General features: G+C 50.1%; 1 long non-coding RNA gene and 1 pseudogene across 1 annotated transcript; both read left to right on the top strand.

The window, feature by feature from the left end:
- LOC147109899 (basement membrane-specific heparan sulfate proteoglycan core protein-like) overlaps positions 1–22,816 on the top strand; it is a 193,291-nt pseudogene that overhangs the window by 79,534 nt on the left and 90,941 nt on the right.
- LOC147109900 (uncharacterized) lies at positions 18,996–22,270 on the top strand. The gene is made up of 5 exons (XR_015080369.1): positions 18,996–19,043; positions 19,541–19,582; positions 19,720–19,763; positions 19,888–20,077; positions 20,813–22,270. It is a non-coding gene; the product is annotated as an uncharacterized LOC147109900 (long non-coding RNA).

Here is a 22,816-nt window from a genome sequence, read left to right on the forward strand (position 1 = left end):
TAAGATCACCTTTTAGATTCATTCATTTAAGGCGGATAGTTTAAGTTTGTTCATTGTTTCTACCATGACTCAGCCCCACAACACTCATTGCTTATCTCTGCTCTGCCTCTCATAGTTTAATGCGTCCCTTGTCTCAAGTTTCCAGAACTGCACACAGTACTCGAGGTGTGCTCTGACCAGAGCACTGTACCATGTGGCCTTGTGTTTTTCTGATTGAACTGCATTTTTTAGAACATAAGTGTCAGCATTCCCTTCGCATTGTGGTTGGTGATCTTCAATAATTAGAGCTTCAAGTCTACTATGATTCCTAGGTCTGTTTTAAATAATTCCTTATCCATTTTCATCTGCATTCATGCAGTACATATATCAACCATTAGATGACTTGCTACGTTCAGTACTTTAAACTTCCATTTATATCGCTATTAAATGCACCCCACTTTAAGGAGGATGTCAATGCCTTGCAGAAGTTGCAGAGGAGAATAAGCAGAATGATACCAGAGATGAGAGACTTCACTTATGGGGAGAGACTAGTATAAGGTCGTGAGATCTGTAAGATCCGTAATTTATATTTAACATGTCCCTGATTATAACAGACCACTCCTGGTACAATATATTGTGTATAATTAAAAGAGATTAATTAAGCATATTACATCCAGAACAAAGCAGTAGCGCTTAACAAGATGATAATTCCAATCCGTTCCTTGGTACCCCAGTAGATAGGCCACCGGTTGACTGCAGCATGCTCTCTTTTCTGAGGCTTGCTGTGTTCTGTTGACAGAAGATTCTCTTCCTCTGATTTCGCCCTGCCTACAGTGATCAATAACTGTTCATTTATACCTTTTTCTCCCCTCAAAATACTTCGCAACCTGCAGCTGCTTTGGCTATCTCAATATTCGTGTTGCTAATACCTGACCTTTTTCTGAATGAGCTTTTCTTTGAGAAATTTTACACAAACAAACTTTGCACTAATTACGACAGATGTCTTTTGCCTTTCACATAGCCCATTATCTAGCCTGGTCTGTAACTTCAGTGATAAAGGATGTTAGGTGTTGAAACCCCTCTATCTTACTTTGAAACTTAATTAATGTTTGAACTTCACTGGCTTCTTGCTTTTATCATAACAGAAAATCTATCTACTTTAGCACTTTTCTCGCAGCTAACATAAAGTTGGCTTAATTTTACCATCGTGCTTTACTTCTCACCATTGTTTCTTTTTAACTAAGGTTATACATATTGCAACAGAGCTCTTATGATTCTAAAATACATTATTATTTATCATAGCAATTTTACGAAAAGCTTTACATTTAAAACATTTTCAAATCATACAGATATGCTCTATTCTACACTAGAGAAGTGGGGATTGTTCCCCTTAGAGCAGAGAAGGTTAAGGGTAAGTTTAACAGAGATTTCAAAATTATGAGGGGCTTTTATAGAGTAGTTGGTGAGAAACTGCCTCCACTGGCAGGTGGGTCTTTAATCACAGGACACAGATTAAGATAATTAGTAAATGAATTGGCGGAGATGAGAATTATTTTTACACAGAGAGTTTTTGTGATCTGGAATGCACTGCATTAAAAGTTGCTGAAAACAGATACAGTAGGAGTTTTCAAAAGTAATTGGATGGGGAAGCAAAATGGGCGGTATTGCATCTGGCGTCTGCTATTTGTCCGCTCCAATAATCAGTGCTATTGTCTTCAATTTCTGATGGGGTGGTGGCAACAGGTGTGACACCGCCCGTTGTGCATCTCCACCCAATTTGAATTTCACCCTCTTGATGTTTACACGTGAAATTACTTAATTAGCATTTTGTTCCAGCGTTTGGAGAAAAGGATTTAACCGCGTTTCCGCTTTAATTTTATTTACAGAAACTGTTTCTAACGTCACTGTATCGGGCAACAATTCAAAACCAGTAGAAACCATCGATACCATTTTACTGACTTGTCACGCTTCGGGCTTTGTACTTTCACGGACTTGGTTTAAGAATAACCGAGCTATCCAGGATAATGGCAGCATAATAACATCTCCGCAAAATGTTACACTGACTAAAATCAGCGTAAACAGAAATGATTCAGGAACATATAAATGTAATGCAAGTAGTGATTTTAGCAGCGATTCTGGAGACAACATCCTGCAAATTAATTGTAAGTATGCAGGGTGCCAATAACATTAGTTTGTATTAAATATTAGTGAGTAATTTAGTGATACAAAAAACAAATTTTCTTGAATTTCTTGCAGATGGGCCAGAGAACGTCATTATTGAACCCCCAGGACCAGTTTGGTAGAACCGGGGAAAGCTCTTACAATTCATTATTCTGCCCTATCAGTCCCAGCTGGTGCATATGAATGGTACAATGGTGGGACCAATCTGTTAAAGGCATGACAAACTTACAGCATTGACTCAGTAAGCTCGAATCATGGTGGGAATTATACTTGTCAATTTAATAACATCATAACCAAAAAGGACAGTAAAGCTTCCATACAGTTAACTGTATATGGTAAGTACATACATAATGCAACATGACGTCCAAGGTACGTAATTCTTAGATAGTGTAATCAGAATCATGAACATTTATTATGGCTGTTCGGCCTGTATGACTGCTCGCTTCACAATGGCGCTATCCTGTTGATCCCCTGAAATAGCTTGTACGTCATTATCTTAAATCCACAACTTGCCTCCATTTGGGGCTTCAGTGTCTCTTCTATTTCCCCATACATTTCCAACTGTTTCTTGAACTGGTTATCTAGCTCCCTCTTCGGTGTTATTCTTGAATTGGAATCGATAGCCAATTATCTTCTATATTGTAACAATCCTTGACATGAACAATACGTTCTCAACTCCCCTTTTGTGTTTCTAGCATGAAGCCAAGGTATGTGCACCTTTTACTGGTTTACAGACCAGTGACAATAGTCTTTCCCTAGTTACACTCCTTTCACAATGTTAGGCACTTCTTTTGTACCTTCTCTTAAACTTCGCTGTTGCAGCGAAAACTTTTTAGTTTTTCAGTCCACGTCTCATTCATATCCTCTCTTCGCTCGCATTCTAGTGAAAGCCAAAACTACACACAATACTCTAACTATGGCCTGACGGATGTATTGTGCAGACTCATCATCATCTCCTTGATTTTTGTATTCAATACACTCTTATAAACAAAAGCCAGTATTCTATTTGTCCTTTTTGCGGAGTTTCTAGTTGTCGTCCTGCTTTTAAATATCGCGCAGCTGGAACCCAATTCACTCAGTTGCTGAATCCCATCAAGAATCTCCCATTTATCTCCGATTTTCCATTCAGTTATTGGAACGGATAATAGGGAATTGTATGTAACCGGCGGTCGCTCCCCAATCACCGTTTTTTACCATTAGCAAGAGCTGTACACGGTAACTTGAAATGTATGGTGGGATCAACGGCATATTATCTGAACCAGCTTGTCGACGATGGAGTTGCACAGAGTTGTATTTGAAAGGGAGAAAATAAATTGTGTAGGGTTCAACAATTGGCCCTTTTTTATTTTTTACAGCAATTGAAACTTGAAACCAGTCAAACACTGTGCCAATAAAATCTGAACTACGTATTTCTCTCCCAAATACATATTGCTACAGGATTGCAATTGCCTCTGCCATGTGATAATAACGTTCATTATTTTGTCTGTTTTGCATTTTTCAGAGCAAACCAATGCTGACAATAATATAAGCAGTGGCGCCATAGCAGGGATAGTGATTGCTGCTCTTCTTACTGTGTGTTTGATCAGTGGGATCACTGCCTGGTTGGTCAAAAGGATAGCAGGCAGGTAACTATAGTATACAGCTTATACCTGCATCTTGAATAGTTTTGTCCAAAGCCCGGTGGATTCAATTTAAGTAGGTTTATAAAAAGTTCTTTCAAATATTTCTATATCACACTTCAAATGTATGTTGTGATAAGGCATGTTTCCACATTTAAAATTAATTGATGTTGCTTTCGGATTGATTGGAATCTGCCTCTGCAAACGTCTCATGCTGTAATTACACCCTCCCTCCACTATTGATGCTGCAGTGCCTCAGTTTGAGTCTCCCAAATCCTCAAGCTGTAGTACAAAGAAACATATAGGCTTCCACCAACATTAATCTGCTTCACAAATAGCCCCAATTTTTAAAATTTGACTATAAACAATAATATACATGATAGGTTAAAAATAAGGACGCACTGTTAGCCTTTATACTGGTAACATGAATAATATCCCCATGTCCTGATCAAATTATTAGCTCTACCCCGCTTCACCTGAAGTTTTGACTCCTGACGTGGAAATCGACTTTTATGCATGAAATTTCTTGTTACCATTCGGAACAACAGTTTTCATAAATAATTGGTGATGAATAATTAGAATTTGTGTTGCAGATCATATTTAATGAATCATTCCAATAAAATATCCTTCTGAAAGTTCACATTTTGGTCTGTTGCACAACATTTATTTAAGATGAATGGTCGTACGCAGGGGCAAAATGATGCAAACATTAATTCAACCGTAAACGGCAAATGAAATACTTCAGCTTTTCCACGCTGCTGTGCCAATGCATGTTTATTAGTGTTTCTTAATTTCAAAGTAATTTAACTAAACATATTTTGAAGCTTTATGTTTGCACCTAAATGAGGTGGAGCTAAGGCAACACCCACTAAAGTGTGTTTTGCAAATATTGCATAGCATGGTCAATGCGAATTTGGAAAAATTTGTATTAGTATTACATAGAATATACAGGACAGAAACCGATCATTCGTCCCAACCAGTCCATGCTGGCGTTTAAGCTCCACTCGACCTTCCTCCCAGTCTTCCTCATCTAACTCGATCAGCATAACTCTCTATTCCGTTCTCCAGCATCCCCTTAAAAGACATCACATGTTTAGCGCAAGGTTCTGTTTAACATAGCTGTTTCAGCACAAGACAAGATGCGAAGTCATAGACTCTTAGGCCTAGAAATTCAGTTGCGTTCGCCAGCTGTTAGCGCCTTAGGAGGGGTAGATCTCGAGCACTAGGCACTTAGCGCCCGGGCGCAGGACAATCTGCGCCTACGCCCAACTTCAGTAGACATTTAGCGCCGGCGCAAAGTGTTTGCGCGCGCTCAGCTGCACGTGCAACTTATGACGTCATTTCGTCGTGCAACGCCCTTTGTGCGCCCCAAACCGGAACTTCAGTCGCGCCCACCCAATGTAGGCGTGGCGATGCTAAGAACTGTGAAGTGGAACGCAGCAGAGGCCCTGCGGGCCTCGGGGAGTGCTAATTAAAGGGCACTTACACTGAACTATAAAGGCCAGCCATTTTGCTGCAATGACTTTTCTGCAACGGATTTCTGGACAGAGACCAAGGAAGACACCTTACTGATTTGGCCCAACATAGGAGAGGTATTTTTGGCTTCTGGCCAGAGCTTGGAAATTTGCCTCATTGTGATTTCATTGTTTGCAAGTATATTATGGGGGCTGCATGGGGTTCCAACCCTCAGTTCCAGCATTATGTGCGAAGGGCTCGCAGATGCTGTGTGAGAGGGGCAGCCATGCCTAGACGCAGAGGGGGCATCAGGCATCGGCAACGTAGGCCTTACCCACTCAGGGAATACCGCCAGCAGGTGTCCTATCTCACCATGACTGCCGCGCAGTGTGTTAAGAGGCTGCGCTTCAGAAGGGAGGTGGTTGCAGAGATCTGCCAGCTGCTTCACAGAGATCTGCGTCCACAGCTGATGTGCAGGACGTCTCTGTCGGTGGAAGTGAAGGTCACGGTGGCTCTCAACATTTATGCAAGCGGCTCCTTCCAAGCCGCTGCTGGGGACATAGCTAACATATCCCAGTTCGCCGTGCATCGCTGCATCCGGCAGGTCACCGATGCCCTTTTCACAAGGAGACACCAATTCATCTCCTTCCCCATGACCCTGGAGAGGCAGGAGCAGCGTGCAGTCGGATTTGCGAGGATCGCGGACTTCCCCATGGTGCAGGGCGCCATTGACTGCATGCATGTGGCTTTGCGGGCACCTATTGACAATGCCGAGGATTACCGCAACCGGAAGGGCTACCATTCCCTCAATGTACAGCTGGTGTGTGACCACAGGCAGCGCATCCTAGCTGTCAATGCCCGCTTTCCAGGCAGCAGCCACGATGCATTTATCCTGCGCCAGACTACTGTGGCTGACATGTTCCAGGCACAGCCTCCCCCAAGAGGATGGCTTATCGGGGAAAAAGGCTATCCTTTGTGTACATGGCTCATGACCCAGCTCCGCGCGCCCAGGACCCCTGCTGAGGAGGCATACAACAAAAGCCATCAAGCCACAAGGAACATCATAGAGCAAACGATTGGCGTCCTCAAGCAACGGTTCCACTGCCTGGATCGCTCCGGCGGATCTCTGCAGTATTCGCTGGATAGAGTCTCCCAGTTCGTCGTCGTTTGCTGCATGCTGCACAACCTGGCTATCCGCAGGACTCAGGCACTGCCACCTCACGTCGGAGCACCACCTCAGGAGGACGAGCAGGAGGACCATGAGGAGGAGGAGGAGGAGTACCAGCCCAGGAGGGAGCCACAAGGTCCAAGGGCCGTCCGTCGGCGGCTTATTGAACGACACTTCTAGGCCCCCCTGTCAGGGAATGGCTTGTGGCAATGAAGGCACATGAATGCAGCCGCTCCGCAAGCCCTCAGCCGGTTAATGCAACAACCACTTGAAACATCACACATGGACAAGATGAATAAAGAAAAAGCTTTATTGAACAAACTCAGGGCCCTTCCCACATGAAACCCAAAAACAGACAACACCCCCAAAAAACAGTCAAAAACATATCTCACTCCCACAACCTGGGGAGGAATAACAAAACTTGTCCATCCAAATGGCCTTCATCCTCGGCCTTACCAAAAGAACCCCCCCCATAGAAACAAAACCACCCCCATATAAAAAAACATTTGCCAACACACTCTACTTTGTGTGCCGAGAGGGCGAGTCTTGTCCAGGCTTTTCCGGCCCCTGGCCGACCTGCTGCTCCGCCTCAACCTGGGCCCTGTGGGTGCTGCAAGGCTGGGGGAAGGCTCCTGAGGGGCACATTGCGTGATGGCAGATGCCCTTGGGGGTCGGCCTAGACGAGCTCTGGCCCTCGAGGGGCCGGCTGCTGACTGCTGCAGCTGTGGCTGGGCAGCATCAGTCCCTCCAGCAGCTCGTCGCAGCTTCGCTGGGGGAGTGGCAGTGGCGGCTGCAGCAATGGGGGCAAGCTGGCTGATGCCAGGCGCTCGCTGCTCGCCTGAGACACTTGCACTCAGCCGGGCTGGCACTGCAGCAAGCGCAGCAATCTGGTGAAGGCCAGACCGCTGTGCTGCTGCAGCGTGGCGGCTGCCCTGGCGATGCCTGCCTGACACAGCGAGTGTGGCAGCAGTGAGTGCCCGTACTGCCCTGGTCTGTGCCCGCATCAGACCAGCCAGTGACAGCACGGCACCACTGATCAACTGTCCACTCGCTGCCTGTGCTGCCCTGAATTCGTCCCGACTCGCATCCTGTGATGCCCCGAATTGTTCGAGACCCCTGGCGTGTGCTGCCGTGAGTTGTTCAAAACCCCTGGCCTGTGAGGCCCCGAAATCGGACACACTATGAGCCAGGGACTCAATGGCCTCAGGCAACCGTGCCACAACCCCCATGAACTCGGTGTGCCGACGATCCGAGTCCGCGGACATTTGATCAAGGAGGCGCACCTCCTGGGTGAGGACCATCTCCAGACTGGAGGCCGGACTCTCCCTCTGGGGAGAAGGCCGCCGAGCTGGCCAACCCTTCCCGCGTGGCTGGACGCCACTGGGCCCAGCAACTACACTCCCCTGCAACACTTCCCCCCTCTGGGGAGAAGACAGCCGTGCTGCCCGACCCTTCCCGCATGGCTGGACGCCACTGGGCCCAGCAACTACACTCCCCTGCAACACTTCCCCCCTCTGGGGAGAAGGCAGCCGTGCTGCACGACCCTTCCCGCGTGGCTGGACACCACTGGGCACAGGAGCTACACCCCCCTGCAACACTTCCCCCTGGCTCTCCTCCAGGGAAGACGTGTCCCCTCCATTGCCATCCCCTGGCACGGATGAGGGTTCCCCCGAAGGGCCGCCTTCCTCTTGCTCCACCTCGTCCTCCTCTTCCGAGGGACTGACACTCGCAGCTTCAGGGACCTCCTCCTCACCAGCTAAAAGCAGGAAGGCACAAGTGTAGCTTTAGAGTGAGGACAGGGCATCAGCGAGGGAGGCATGAGTGGTGGCATTCTGCGCATTGGTCGGACAGTGGCAAAGGATGTAGATCTGAAGCGCAAGGGGAACGAGAGAGGTCCAAAAGGTCATGTCCTTACCATTGGGGCCCAGCACAGGGTCGGCATCTCCAATTGCAATGGGGCCAATCACCCGGGCACCCATGAGATGACCCACGCGCTCCTCCAGGTCACTGAGCTGCTGGAACTGGGGACAGCCTCCCCCGGTGACAGTCCGGCTCTTCAGATTCTGGGCCTGCTTGGCCTGCAAGAGAAAGGACGACCTCTAAGTACAGTGTGGTGCCCTGTTGTTGTGTGCACTGCCTCCCATGGTCGAATAGCTTGGTCAGTGTGTAAAGTGCAGAAAGTGCAATTGATGTTCATGCCAGTGCCATAGCTGCTGGATGAGGGCTGGCCATTAGGCATATGAGGTCCCTTTGCCCATAATGTGAGGTGCACATGCAAGGATGAGGAGGACACTGGAAAGGGTACTCACCCTGACAATCCGAGTGAGGTCGTTAAACTTTTTCCGGCATTGGACAACAGTCTGGGGGACATCGCAGGTGGCTGTGACCCTCTGGGCGATATCCCTCCAGGCTCTCCTGTACAACCTGTTGGGAGGCTTCTTGCCACTGTCCGGGAACAAGATAGGGCTTCTCTTCTCCAAAGCCCTAACCAGCACCTTTAAATCATGGCCAGAGAAGCGCTGCGCTCGCTCACGGGCCCTCTGCATCCTTCCTGGCGCTATTTCTCTCCAGCAGCAGTGTTTAGGCCTAGCTGGATGGCTGCAGTATCCAGGGCGTGGCAGCAGACCAAGTCGACCCTTCCCCCTTTAAGAGCTGGCCGGCGCCAGGGTGTCTGCTGTCAATCAAAACATGACTGCACCTGCGCTGCGCCCGGCCTCGGCGGTATCAGTCTGCACCGCCGGCTTAGCACCTAAAGATAGCCGTGCATCGCCAGTTTTAGCGCTCGAGCAAACTCCTTGGCCAAAGCTACTGAATTTCGGCGAACTGCCCTCCACTTTCCGGCGGGCGCAAACTTTAGCGGCCGCCCGACTTTACCGCCCCAAAAGTGGCTATACTGAATTTCTAGGCCTTAGAATTATACAGCACAGAAAGAGGCACTTTGGCCCATCGCGTCTGCGCCGGCCATCAAGTCCTGTCTATTCGAATCCAATTTTCCAGCACTTGGTCCGTAGCCTCGTATGCTGTGGCGTTTCAAGTGTTCATCTAAATGCTTCTTGAATGTTGTGAGGGTTCCTGCCTCTGCCACCCATTCAGGCAGTGAGTTCCAGATTCTAATCACCCTCTGGGTGAAAAAGTTTTTCCTCAAATCCCCTCTAAACCTCCTGCCCCTTACATTGAACCTATGCCCCCTGGTTGTTGACCCCTCTACTAAGGGGAAAAGTTCCTTTCTATCTACCCTATCTATGCCCCTCATCACTTTGTACACCTCAATCAGGTCCCCCCTCAGCCTTCTCTGCTCTAAGGAAAACAACCCCAGCCTGTCCAGTCTCTCTTCATAGCTGAAACGCTCCAGCCCAGGTAACATCCTAATGAATCTCCTCTGCACCCTCTCCAATGCAATCACATCCTTCATATAGTATGGCAAACAGAACAGCACACAGTATTCCAGCTGTGGCCTAAGTAGTGTTTTGTGCAGCTCCATAAAAACCCCCTGCTGTTATATCCTATGCCTCGGCCAATGAAGGCAAGTATCCCATATACCTTTTTAACCACCTTATCTACCTGACCTTCTGCCTTCATGGATCTATGTACATGCACACCAAGGTCCCTCTAATCCTCTGTCCTTCCTAGGGTCCTACCATTCATTGTGTATTCCCTTGCCTTGTTAGTCCTCCCAAAATGCATCACCTCATACTTTTCCGGGTTAAATTCCATTTGCCAATGTTCTGCCCATCTGACCAACCAGTCCAGATCGTCTTGTAGCCTGAGGCTTCCCTCCTTGCTATTTACCACTCTAACAATTTTCGAGTCATCTGCGAACTTACTGATCTTAAATCCTACATAGTGAAAGGAAACACACCTATATGCAAATTACATCTTAATGTAAATCCTTGAACTCTGAAATAATGCAATCTCTGTGTCTGGCTTAATTTTTATGTGATCGTCTCATAATGCAAAGACTTGTGTTTTCTTTATAACTGCTCAGGAGCTCATAGATATTTCCAGAATTACACAATGGACAAGGAGATGAACATTTTCCTGAAGCTAAAACATTTATTTTGTTGACAAATTTGTTGCTCCATTTGTAATGCCAGTCAGCTCGACTACTCTAAAATTATGAAGTATTGGGGGTAGGTTTGTCCTTCTGCCATTGCATAAAAGTGGTGATATCTGGATTTATATGGAGAAATGTAAACGGAGCTTCCGACCTACGTTCACTCATTTTACTTCATCACTCCCAGTCAAAATTACTCGCAATGTTTGGTATGCTCCAACAACACCATTTTATCATAAAATAGAATTGCTGATCCAAGCAGCTTTTAATTTGATAAGCACAAAACCCACACAAAAACAGTAATAGAAGAATCTATATATATAAAACGGTATGTCTCTCTGTCTGTCTTTCTGTTTCTCTGTCCGGCTATACAATCAAAAGTGAAAGAGCGTACCAACACGTGTGTTACATCAAAAGAAAGCTTACGATACCAGAACGGTCGTAAGCATATTTACGTTTCGGTGAGACAAAAATTGTGCCCGCGGTATCCAAAAAACGTTCAAAATTCTGCTCATTATCTGCTCATTAGCATTGAGTGACATTGAGGTCTAGCAATTGTCCGGTCGAGCGACCCGACGGTCGACCAATTGCTGCGTGGCGGGGGCGGGTTCCTGGTGCGTGCGGGCGAGCCCTCCTAGAGTAGAGTGACAGGATGATTGACCAATCCTACACTTCGGTGACCTGACGGTCGACCAATCGGTGCGTGTGTGGACGGGCCTTATCGTTCTGAACCGAGGTGAGTCGCCGCCATCTTGATTCCAAACTTTTCAGTTCTTTTTCCTGCTTTCTGCATCTTTAAAAAAAAGTTGCTTTTAAAACACATATGGCTAGATTTTCAGTTGCTTGCGCCAGCAGTTAGCGCCTTAAGAGAAGTGATTTTCGGGCGCTATTCGTGTAGCGCCTGGGTGCAGCGCAGTTTGCGCCCCGCCCCAAATTAAGTTGCCCGTTAGCGCCGGCGCAATGTTTAGCGGCCGCCCAGATGCGCGCGCAGAAAATGACGTCACATCCTCGTGCAACGCCCTTTGGCCGCCCCGAATCCAAACTTCAGTCGGACCGCCCCATTCTGCGGCTGGCGTCCAGAGCGTTTGTAAAATGGAACGCAACACACCCTGGGGAGCGCAAATTAAAGGGCACTCCTCCTGCACTATAAACGGCAGTCTGCATGTGTTGTGTGGAAGGATCCAGTGTGTTGTTGTGAACGGTGTATTCTCCTCCTCCTCCTCCTCCTCCTCCTCCTCCTCCTCCTCGAAAAACACATGCACTCTTCCCCTTTAAGAGCTCACTGGCACCAGAGTGTCTGCCGGGCGCTGCGCCTGAGCTCGGGCGCTGCGCTCTGCACCGCCGGCTTAGCGCCTAAAGATAGTAGTGGAACGCCTCTTTTAGCGCTCCACCAACTTCTTAGGGCGAAGCCACTGAATTTCCGGCAACGGGGCGCTACTTTGGGGCGGGCGCTAACTTCGGGCGGGCGCTAAGGTTAGCGCCCCAAAACTGTCTATACTGAAAATCTAGCCCACACTGTTTCTAAAAAAAGTTAATTACTTTCTAAGCACTAGATTTTCAGTATAGGCAGTTTTGGGGCACTAACCTTAGCGCCCGCCCGAAGTTAGCGCCCGCCCCAAAGTAGCGCCCCATTGCCGGGAATTCAGTGGCTTCGCCCTAAGAGGTTGGTGGAGCGCTAAAAGAGGCGTTCCAATACTATCTTTAGGCGCTAAGCCGGCGGTCCAGAGGGATAGCGCCCAGGCGGGGCGCAGCGCGGGTGCGGTCATTTTTGGACTGACAGCAGACCCCGTGGCGCCGACCAGCTCTTAAAGGGGGAAGGGACGAATTGGTCTGCTGCCACGCCCTGCACACTGCAGCCTTGCAAAGAGGCCTCAACACTGCTGCTCAGCCCCAGGGAGTCATGGCAACGCCAGAGAAGGCCCGTCAGCGTGCCCTGCACTTCTCAGAGGGTGATCTGGACATAATGGTCACAGCTCTGGAGGTGAGGCGCAAGATCTTGTTCCCAGAGAGTGGGAGGAATCCAACCCACCACGACTACACCAAAGCCTGGAAGCAGATCGCCCAGAGGGTGACGTTCACCGGTGATGCCCCCAGGACCCACAAACAATGTCGTAAAAAATACAACGACCTGACCAGGATTGTCAGGGTGAGTACCCTTTCCAGTCTCCTCCTCATTCTTGCATGTACACCTGACATGATGGGCAAAGGGAGCTGAAAGTCCTATTGGCCAGCCCTCAGCCAGCAGCATTGGGACATTCATGAGCATCAATTGGCCATTCGGTATTCTACACTCTGGCCAAGCTATTCCACCATGGGAGGCTGTGCACACTACATCAGGGCTTCACTCTGTCCAAGCTACTCCACCATGGGAGGCAGTGCACACAACATCAGGGCTTCACTCTGTCCAAGCTATTCCACCATGGGAGGCAGTGCACACTACATCAGGGCCTCACTCTGGCCAAGCCATGCCACCATGGGAGGCAGTGCACACTACATCAGGGCTTCACTCTGGCCAAGCTATTCCACCATGGGAGGCAGTGCACACGACATCAGGGCTTCACTCTGGTCAAGCTATTCCACCATGGGAGGCAGTGCACACTACATCAGGGCTACACTGCGCACTTACAGCCCGTCCTTTCTCTTGCAGGCTAAAGTAGCCTTTAATCGCCAGGCCCGTGCCAGGGGTGGCCGCGCCAAGCTGCAGAAGCTCACTCGGCTGGAGGAGCGTGTGTGTGTGCTCATGGGAGCCCCTGTGATTGTCCCCACAGCGTGCGGAGTATCCGACCCTCCACTGCCCGGCAATGGTAAGGACCTCGACTTTTGGCCCTCTCGTGTCGCACTGGCCCATCCGAGCTACCTCCTTTGCCACTGTCCCACCAATGCGCTGAATGCCACCAGTCCTAACTCCCTCGCTGACGCCGTCTCCTCACTCTGAAGCTACTCTTGTGCATTCCTGCTTTCAGCTGGTGACGACCAGGACCCTGAAGCTGCCAGTGACAGCACCTCCGACCAGGAGGAGGAGGAGCAGCAAGCCGGACCATTGGGGGAACAGTCACGTCCCGCAGGAGAGGAGGAAATGCTTGACACCTCCTCACTGGACGAGTGCCTGGAGGAACTGTCGCAGGGCAATGCAGCTTCTGGAACCAGTGGCGTCCAGCCACCCAGGAGCCGTGCGCGTGGCCCGCAGCCTTCCCCCCAAAGGGGGGAAGGATCAGAGGGGAGTGCTGCTGATCGGTACACTCGCCGCCACCAACGCGGCAAGGGTCCCCTAGTTCGGCCCCCTCCTCCCCAGCGGGAGAGTCGCGACTCCAGTCCGGACACCTTCACCTCGGAGGAGGTGCGGAAGCTGGATAAGATGGCCGAGGATTCGGACCGGCACCACACGGAGCTCATGAGCATGGTGGGGCGCATGCCTGAGGCCATCGAGTCGCTGGCGACCAGTGTGCGCGAGTTCGGGGCAGCAACTGCCGCGAGTGGCCGCATGCTGACTGATGCCATCAAGACCCTGGCGGATGTGATGCGCGCGCACACCAGGACAACAGGGGCACTCACTGCTGCCACACGCGCTGTCTCAGGCAGGCATCGCCAGGGCAGCCGCCGCGCTGGACCATCCCAGCAAGCCGCCCCTCGGCTGATTGTTGCGGATCCTGCAGTGCGGGCCCGGCCGAGTGCCACCACGCCACAGCACCAGCCAGCGCATCCCAGACGCCAGCTGGCCCACATTGCGCCATCCATCGCCGCCATTCCCCCACTGGGGCGTCAAGGGCAAGCGGCTGCAGCTGATGGTGGCCAGGCTCAGGTGCGCCACTCAGCAGACGGCCCCTCGAGGCCCAAACGCCGTGTAGGCCGCCCCCCAGCGGCATCTGGCGGAAGGGCATCTGAGCCTCAGGCGCCTTCCCCCAGCCTCGCAGCAGCCACTGGGCAGAGCTTGCGAAGGAGCAGCAGGCCGGGCAGGGGAGGCAAAAGGCTGGGTAAGGTCTCGCCCTCGCGGGCCACTCAGTAGAGGGTGTGGCCAGCTTTCCTTTTATATGGCGGTGGCCATCTTTATTTTGCCCATGGTTGTGTTGTTGGAGGGCTTATTTTTTGCGTTAGGCCGATGTTGAGGCCCGGTTTGAAGAAAGGTGGAGTGACTCCTCCCCAGTTTGTGGGAGTGAGTCGTTTGTTGGGCTTTTTGTGGGGCCCGTTTATTGTTTTTGGGGATTCATGTGGGAAGGGCTTTTCATTTTTGTGTAATAAAAAATTATCTTTATTCATGCAGTCTCCATGGTTGTTCTTCTTCGTGTTTGTTGGCTTCGCCGGCTGAGGGCTTGCGGAGCGGCTGCATTCATCTTCCCTCATGGCCCCTGGCCATTCCCTGACAGGGGGCTTAGAGGTACCGTGTAATAAGGTGGCGTCGTGCGGCCCTTGGCCCTGGTCGCACCCTCCTGGGAACGTACTCCTGCTCCTCCTCCTCATGCTCCTCCTGCTCCTCCTCCTGAGGTGCTGGTCCAACGTCAGGTGGCAGTGCCTGAGTCCTGCGGATAGCCAGGTTGTGTAGCATGCAGCAAACCACCACAAATTGGGAGACCCGGTCCGGCGAATACTGGAGAGCTCCTCTGGAGCGATCAAGGCAGCGGAACTGCTGCTTGAGGACCCCAATAGTTTGCTCGATGATGTTGCGGGTGGTTTGATGGCTCTCGTTGTAGGCCTCTTCAGCAGCGGTCCTGGGCACGCGGAGCGGGGTCATGAGCCAGGTGCACAAAGGATAGCCTTTGTCCCCGAGTAGCCATCCTCTTGTGGGAGGCTGTGCCTGGAACATGTCATGCACAGTACTCTGCCGCAGGATAAAGGCATCGTGGCTGCTGCCTGGGAAGCTGGCATTGACTGCCATGATGCGCTGCTTGTGGTCACACACCAGCTGCACATTCAGAGAATGGTAGCCCTTCCTGTTGTGATACTGCTCGCCATGCTCCAGAGGGGCCCGCTAAGCCACATGCGTACAGTCAATGGCGCCCTGCACCAATGGGAATTCCCCGAGTCTGGAAAATCCCAATGCGCGCTGATGCTGGCTCTCCAGGGCCATGGGGAAGGAGATGAATTGGCTTCTCCTTCTGAACAGTGCTTCGGTCACCTGGCGGATGCAGCGATGCGCGCCGTACTGGGAGATATTTGCTATGTCCCCAGCAGCGTATTGGAAGGAGCCGGTGGCATAGAAGTTCAATGCCACCGTCACCTTCACTTCCACCGACAGAGACGTCCTGCACCTGAGCTTTGGCCTCAGATCTCGGCGAAGCAGGTGGCAGATCTCTGCAATCACCTCCTTTCGGAATCGGAGCCTTTTAACACATCGCGCGGCACTCATGTTTAGGTAGGAGCGCTGCTGGCGGTATAGCCTGACTGGGTAAGGCCTATGTGGCCGACGCCTGTAGCCCCCTCTGCCTCTAGCCAGGGCTGCCACTCTCACAATGCGTCTGCGAGCCCTACGGACATGGAGCTGCAGCTTCGCGTTGGCACCCCATGCAACCCCCATCAAATCCTGGCAAACACTCAAATTTCCAAAAGGCCACTTGCAGCGCTCTGGCCTGAGTCCAAAAATACCTGAGCTCTTGCTGCTTGAAACCAGTTAGCTATCCTCCTTGTTGCATCTCCAGAAATGCGTTGCACAAGAGTGTTTTATGAAAAAAGGCTGGCCTTTATACTGGAGAGCACGTCACCTTTAATTTGCGCCCCCGGGGCCCGCACTGATTGTGTTGCGTTCCTTTTTCCAAACGCTCCGGCCGCCAGCCGCACAATGGGGCGGTCCGACTGAAGTTTGGAATCGGGGCGGCCAAAGGGCGTTGCACGAGGATGTGACGTCATTTTCTGCGCGCGCATCTGGGTGGGCGCTAAATTTTGCGCCGGCGCTAACGGGCAACTTAATTTGGGGCGGGGCGCAAACTGCGCTGCGCACGGGCGCTACACGCATAACGCCCGAAAATCACTTCTCTTAAGGCGCTAACTGCTGGCGCTAGCAACTGAAAATCTAGCCCTTATAAATCTTTTATCTAATCTCATTAATTTTCCTACCTTTCCCCGTTTTTGCAGGTAGGCCTCGAAGCCTGGGCGTCTGTTGCCAGCCATGCTGGACCCTAGGCAATTGTTTTGTGGCAAGCTCCTCCCACCCCTCAACCCCCACCCCCCCCGCTGGGCCCGATTCTGAACCAGTGGCCAGCCAGCTTGGTAAACGCTAGCTGGGCTCACTGCACGCTCCTCGCACTGCACGGTGCACGCACACCTCCACAAAGAGAGCGGCCAGAGGGAAGCGAGCTGATTAGCGGGGTGGGGGGGCGGCGGGGCTCGGGAGGGGAGGGGGAGCGGAGAGGTTTACCCCGGCAACCGGGCTCGCCAGCCACAATCGGCCGTCTCAAGCCACTCAGGCCCAGGCCCGGAGATCAGGAGGTGGAGAGGGGAGGAGGGTTACCAAGGCAACCGGGCATGGCCCGCCACAATCGGCTGTCTCAAGCCACCTCAGGCCCGGCCTCGGGCTGACCGGGATGCTGCGCCCGGCATGTCTGTGCGTGGGGCGGCATGGAGATCAGTGGAGCCATCGCAGTCGGAGGGGAGAGGGTCTGTTGGCTCCCCCTCCCTTTCTTCCCCTCTCCTTCCCCCACCTCCCCCACCCCTCCCCTCCCCTCCTCTCCCCTCCTCTCCCCTCCAATCCCCTCCCTCTCCCCTCCCCTCACCCTCCTCTCCCCTCTCCCTCCCCTCCCCCCCCGCTCCCCCTCCCCTCTCCCGCCTGCCCCCTCCTCCCCTCCCCTCTCCCCATCTCCTCCTCCCCTCCCCCCTCCCCCACCCCCCTCCTCCTCCCCTCTACTCCCCCCTCCCCCTCCCCTCTCCCGCCTCCCCCCTCCTCCCCTCCCCCTCTCCCAATCTCCCCCTCCCCCTTCCCTGCCCCCCTCCCCCTCCCCCCCTCCTCCCCCCTCTCCCCCTCCCCACCCCCTGCCCCTCTCTCCCCTCCCCTTCCCTCCCGCCTCCCCTCCCACCCTCCCCGCTCCCCTTCCCTCCCCCTCCCCCCTCCCCCCGTCCCCCTCCCTCCTCCCTCCCCTCTCCCCCCTCCCCTCCCCCCTCACCCCCTCCCCTCCCCCTCCCACTTCCCTTCCTTCCCCTTCCCCCCTCCCCCTCCCCCCTCCACACCCTCCCCCTCCCCCCTCCACCTCCCCCTACCCCTCCCCTTCCCTTTCCCCCTTCCCTTCCCCCCTCCCCTTCCCTTCACCCCTCCCCCTCCCCTTCCCTCCCCCTCCCCTTCCCTCCCCATCCCCTCCCCCTCCCCTTCCCTCCCCTCCCCTTCTCTCCCCGTCCCCCTCCCCTCCCCCTCCCCTTCCCCTTCCCTCCCCCTCCCCTTCCCTCCCCTTCCCCTTCCCTTCCCCTCTCCTTCCCTCCCCCTCCCCTCCCCCCTTCCCTCCCCCTCCCACCACCTCCCCCTCCCCACCCCCCTCCCCCTTCCTCCCCCCTCCCCCCTTCCTCCCCCCTCCGCCCTTCCTCCCCCTTTCCCCCCTTTCCCCCCTCCCCCCTTCCCCCCTCCCCCCTTCCCGCCCTTCCCCCCCTTTCCCCCTCTTCCCCCCCTTTCCCCCCCTTTCCCCCCTTTCCCCCTTCCCCCATCGCTCCCTCTCTGCCCTCCAGTCGCTCTCTCTCTTCCCCCCAGTCGCTCTCTCTCTTCCCCCCAATTGCTCTCTCTCTTCCCCCAGTCGCTCTCTCTCTTCCCCCCAGTCGCTCTCTCTCTTCCCCCCAGTCGATCACTCCCTCATCCCCCCAGTCGCTCTCCTTCTTCCCCCCATTCGTTCTCTTTCTTCCCCCCAGTCGCTCTCTCTCTCTCTTCCAACAACAACATGCCCTCAAAAGACCCTCGGCACCGCCGGGCACTTCAGCAAGTATTAAATAAAGATGCAATTTTGTACAATGGAAATCGATTGTTCTCTCTTATTCAATTTGCATGTAGAATTGTTCATTGATTTAGGAATGGTGTCAATTCCTTGATGGGAGTGCTGAGATGATTTACTAAATTGGTACCAGTGATGCAGGACTTTGGTTCCATGGAGACACTAGAGAAGCTGGGATTGTTCTTTTTAGAGCAGAGAAGAATAAGGTGCAATTTAATAGGGCTGCTCAAAGTCATCAAGCATTTTGATAAAGTGTATATGAAGAAACATCTGCAAGTGGTAGAAGGCTCAATAGCCAGATGACAAAGATTCAGGCTTCTTGTCAAATGAGAAATGTGCCCGAGTAGATTTTTTTATGCAGTGAGTTGTTATGATCTGGTATGCACTGCCTGAAGGGATGGTGGAAGCAGATTCAATAGTACATTTCGAAAGGGAATTGAATAAAGTCTTGATTGGGAAAAAAATGACAGGGCTCTAGGAAAAGGGCGGTAGATTGGGAATAATTGGATAACACGTTCAAACAGCTTGTACAGGCAGGATAGGCCTAATGGCGTCCTTCTGTTCTGTATCATTCTATGAGTCTATTATTGTATTTTTAAGCTGATTACATGTTTGATATTGACACAGACATCTCCGCTACAGTCGGTGAGAACTCAGCAAGGACCTATGAAAATATTCCAAGAAAGCAAAAGGCTGGTACATTTCTATTAATATTCTACTATATTGGTGAGCTCAGTAAACTATAGGGAATGTATGCTTGTTTACAACCATCGAAGTCAGGGATCCTGTAGTAGCAGTAAACTGGAGTCACATATAACAAGAACAGGGTGGGGGGTGGCAGGCGATCTCGCCTTAGTGCATTAGTGGACCAGTTGAGGTTTTATGACAGTGCAAAAATGTATCTGATGTAGATAGAACATTGGGGTGAATTTTAAATTTTACAATGGAAACGAAAATTGGGCTGAGCGTAAAATGAGCATTTGATTAACTATTGTCCTTGTTCCAACTGGCGTTAAAAGTGAAAATTCACATCCTGCAATTTCGTTTGTGAGATGGATAATGTAAGCACGCTCTTCTAACTTTTATCTCGGTATATATGGTGCTGGGGTAATTATTAATTCTATAGCAACTACAAGGGATTCTTGGTGTAAATGTTTACAACTTTTGTCATGCAATTGCTTTTGTACAGGAGAGAGCTCCGAAACCACTTGATGAAAACTCCACTTGCATGGTAAGGCAATTACTTTGTTCATTCCTTCAAAACATTCAATTTCCGTTTAAAAAAATGTAACTTCAATTCTCTTTTGATGCGCTCCATATCTCGGCCAATCTGTTTGCTACAAAGAACGATTTCTTCACTTTTAACAGGGATTACAGCTGCAAGATCAATCTGTTTACAGTGATTTGATGAGGTAAGTGGGTAGAAAAAATTACAAAGGTTCCATCATGTTGCGAAAAAAAAGAAATATAGACATTTTATTTGCTCCCAGGATAGGGGTTTCACTTGTTTAGGCAGTGTTTATTTCTGATCCCCAGGTGCCCTAACAGCATTACTTATCCACCATGTAGTGCAGGACTGCTGAGAGATATAGACTGTATTGTGTGACACCATTCTTTCCCGGAAGGACATTACTCAACCAGTTGTTTGAACAACAATTGCAATTTCACAACATCTTTCTGCTGCTAGCTCACAAATTTGCAGAGCTGAATTCCAGAGGCTGCTATGGTGAGCTTTGAACTCTAGACTTCTGGGAGACCAGACCTCTCGGATAACGTGCCCTATTTGAGATTAAAGTATGTAATAATGGAGTATTTTATTGTAACGCTTCCGACTTGTGATGTTCCCTTATACTAAAGGCAACTTGCTGTGCTGTAAGGAGCACAAAAGATCTTGATCGAGCAAGCTTCCTGTTTGTTCTGTGCTTTCTCAGACACCTCATGAGATTGTGGGCTGGTGGCTTGGGGTGGGGGTCGCGACCATTCATCTATCCTTCCGGAAGTGGAGAGCGGGAAAATCAGAATTTCAACTAAAGACCACATGTGCCAGTGTTTGTGCCTGTCAGCTCCTGTTTCTCCAGGCCCAGTTAAGAATTTACTCGTCTAATCTAATGAATCCACTGCTGAGCAACGCCACTGGAGAGCCGTAATGTTCTACATATATTTAAATAAGACATTGAATCTGTCCTGTATTGGCCATGCATTCCAAGTGTGCATCACACAGACTAATCCATATTTACTTCAAATTTACAGCAGTCAAGCAAATTGTACCTTTACAGTACATCTCAGATCTTCATTCCCAGTGAATTCAGCGGCTTTGTGCACTATCACACACTAACATCCCACTGTACCCTTGAAGGAGCATATATTGCCACTTCACATCAGCAATTAAATCTATTATTATTTCCCTAAGCAGCATATTACACTGAATTTGTTCTTTTTTCCCGTAATTTTGTTTCCACAGACATTAACTCTTTCGGTGACTCATACGACATTGCTACTTTGTGCCTGGCTACAACAGGAGGACAACTAATTCAAGAAGATGTTGCTGCAAGATACTTCTCTCACCATTCCTTTAAAATCCTTTTTCACTACTACCCCGCAGCCCAATCTCGAGTTGCTGCCTGAGATATCCTCTCTCAACCTGTCTACTAAGCAATTCCTCATATTCATGATTTCAATGTCCTTCTCAACTCACCTTGCCCTCTCGCCTCTGATTTCACTCCATTTCTGTCCTCATAAAACCTCTCCCTCCATATAAACTCACTTACTCCTGTACATTTCCACTCTCACAGTTTGCATCTAATGTGCCCCCTCTACTTCCATGTTCTCAATCGCAGGCTAGGCCATCTCTGACCTTTATCTCTCACCAACAATGTGCCCTAACCACCTAATCGGTATTGCCTCTAAGTCCTTCAATTTCAAGTTTTCATCCTCGTTTTTAAATCGATTCATGGCCTCACCCCTCCCTATCTCTGAAACTTGGTCCATCTCTGCACCCCTCACCACCCCCACCAAGGGGTTTGCATTCTTCCGATTTTGTGTCTTCTTCACTCCCTTCATCGCACCATTGGTAATGATGCCATCAGTCATTTAGATCCCAGCATCTCAAATTACCTCCCCGGAACTTTCTTCCGTCGTCTCCTATGGTTTCTCTATATCATGGTCTCCTCCCTTTTCCCTCCTGCACGATGCAAGAAATCATTTATATAATTAAATGCGGTAAAGTTCGCTTAGTTATGCAGATAATTCAATGATTGAAAATCAGCAGTTCCGTAAAGCAGTGTCTGCTCCTTCTCTGCCAAAAAGGGAGTGAGAGCTTTCATCCTGGGTAGTTGAATTTTATGAGCTTGTTGATGTTAGGATAGAACACCTGTTGGGTAGAGTTGCAATTTGCCACCCGGGCATGAAACTGGCACTGGGCATGTACCGCCCTTTATCAAAACCGCCTGGTATTTATTTCCCTAATGGACCGTGGCTCTATAATGGGTTGCCGATCCACAACAATAGATTAATGTGCACATGCCAAGGTGGAAATCTTCCACTAATGTTGCATTGGAGCTTGAATTGTACACTGCATCTTATTCAGAATCAAACCTAATCAATTGAGTTAACTCCCAGTTCTGCATTAAGTATGTCCAGTTGCAAAAAATGAATCAGAATAATATAAGCAGCTGTGAACTGTATATGATACTGAGCAGTGACAACAGACAACTGGCCAGATTTTCAACATGTTTCTCGGCCCAATTCTAGTGAGACAGATCGGCTGCCCAGTATAGAAACAGCCCATTTTTTATTTTCCTTGTTGCGATAGACATTTCAAAGTTTAAGTTGTGGAAAGTTGAAACCTTTATCCATCATTTTCAACCTCACAAAAGCAAATAAACCATGTTTATAAAATATTAAACATTTTGTGCACGCACATGTGCTTCTTGCCTGTAGCAATTTATTTCAAGTTGTCACGTTTTACATCAATTTTTCAATTCAGCATTCCTAACTCTTTCTTTATAATCGAATCATCTGCATCAACATTTACAGTGCATTTACTCCCTCCCGACCATAGCTATCCATTGGCGCCTTAGTTTGGCATTTCCCAGCTCCTCAGCCTGGACTGCCAAGGAACTCTAATGTTCCGAAAATATCTGCTTCACTGCTTCCCAAATTGCATTGATGTTTGCGATTTGAATATAAATAATATCAGTTCAATTCAATACAATACGGACAGAATGCTGAATTTAATATCGGAACTGACTTAGGAACATTAGAAGCAGCAGTAAGCCATTGAATCACTGGGGCCCGCTCCGCTTTTCAATTACATCATAGCTGATCTGCATTTTCCTGCCTTTGCACCATATCCCTTAATAAACTTACCTAACAAAAATCTATCTAACTTAATTTTGAAAATTCCAGTTTCCCCAGTATCCACGGCCTTTTGGGGGAGAGAGTTACAATTTTCTACTCTGTGAAA

Source organism: Somniosus microcephalus, chromosome 12 (assembly GCF_052327205.1).
Source record: "Somniosus microcephalus isolate GS21.2 chromosome 12, FLI_Smic_1.0, whole genome shotgun sequence".
Taxonomy (NCBI): domain Eukaryota; kingdom Metazoa; phylum Chordata; class Chondrichthyes; order Squaliformes; family Somniosidae; genus Somniosus; species Somniosus microcephalus.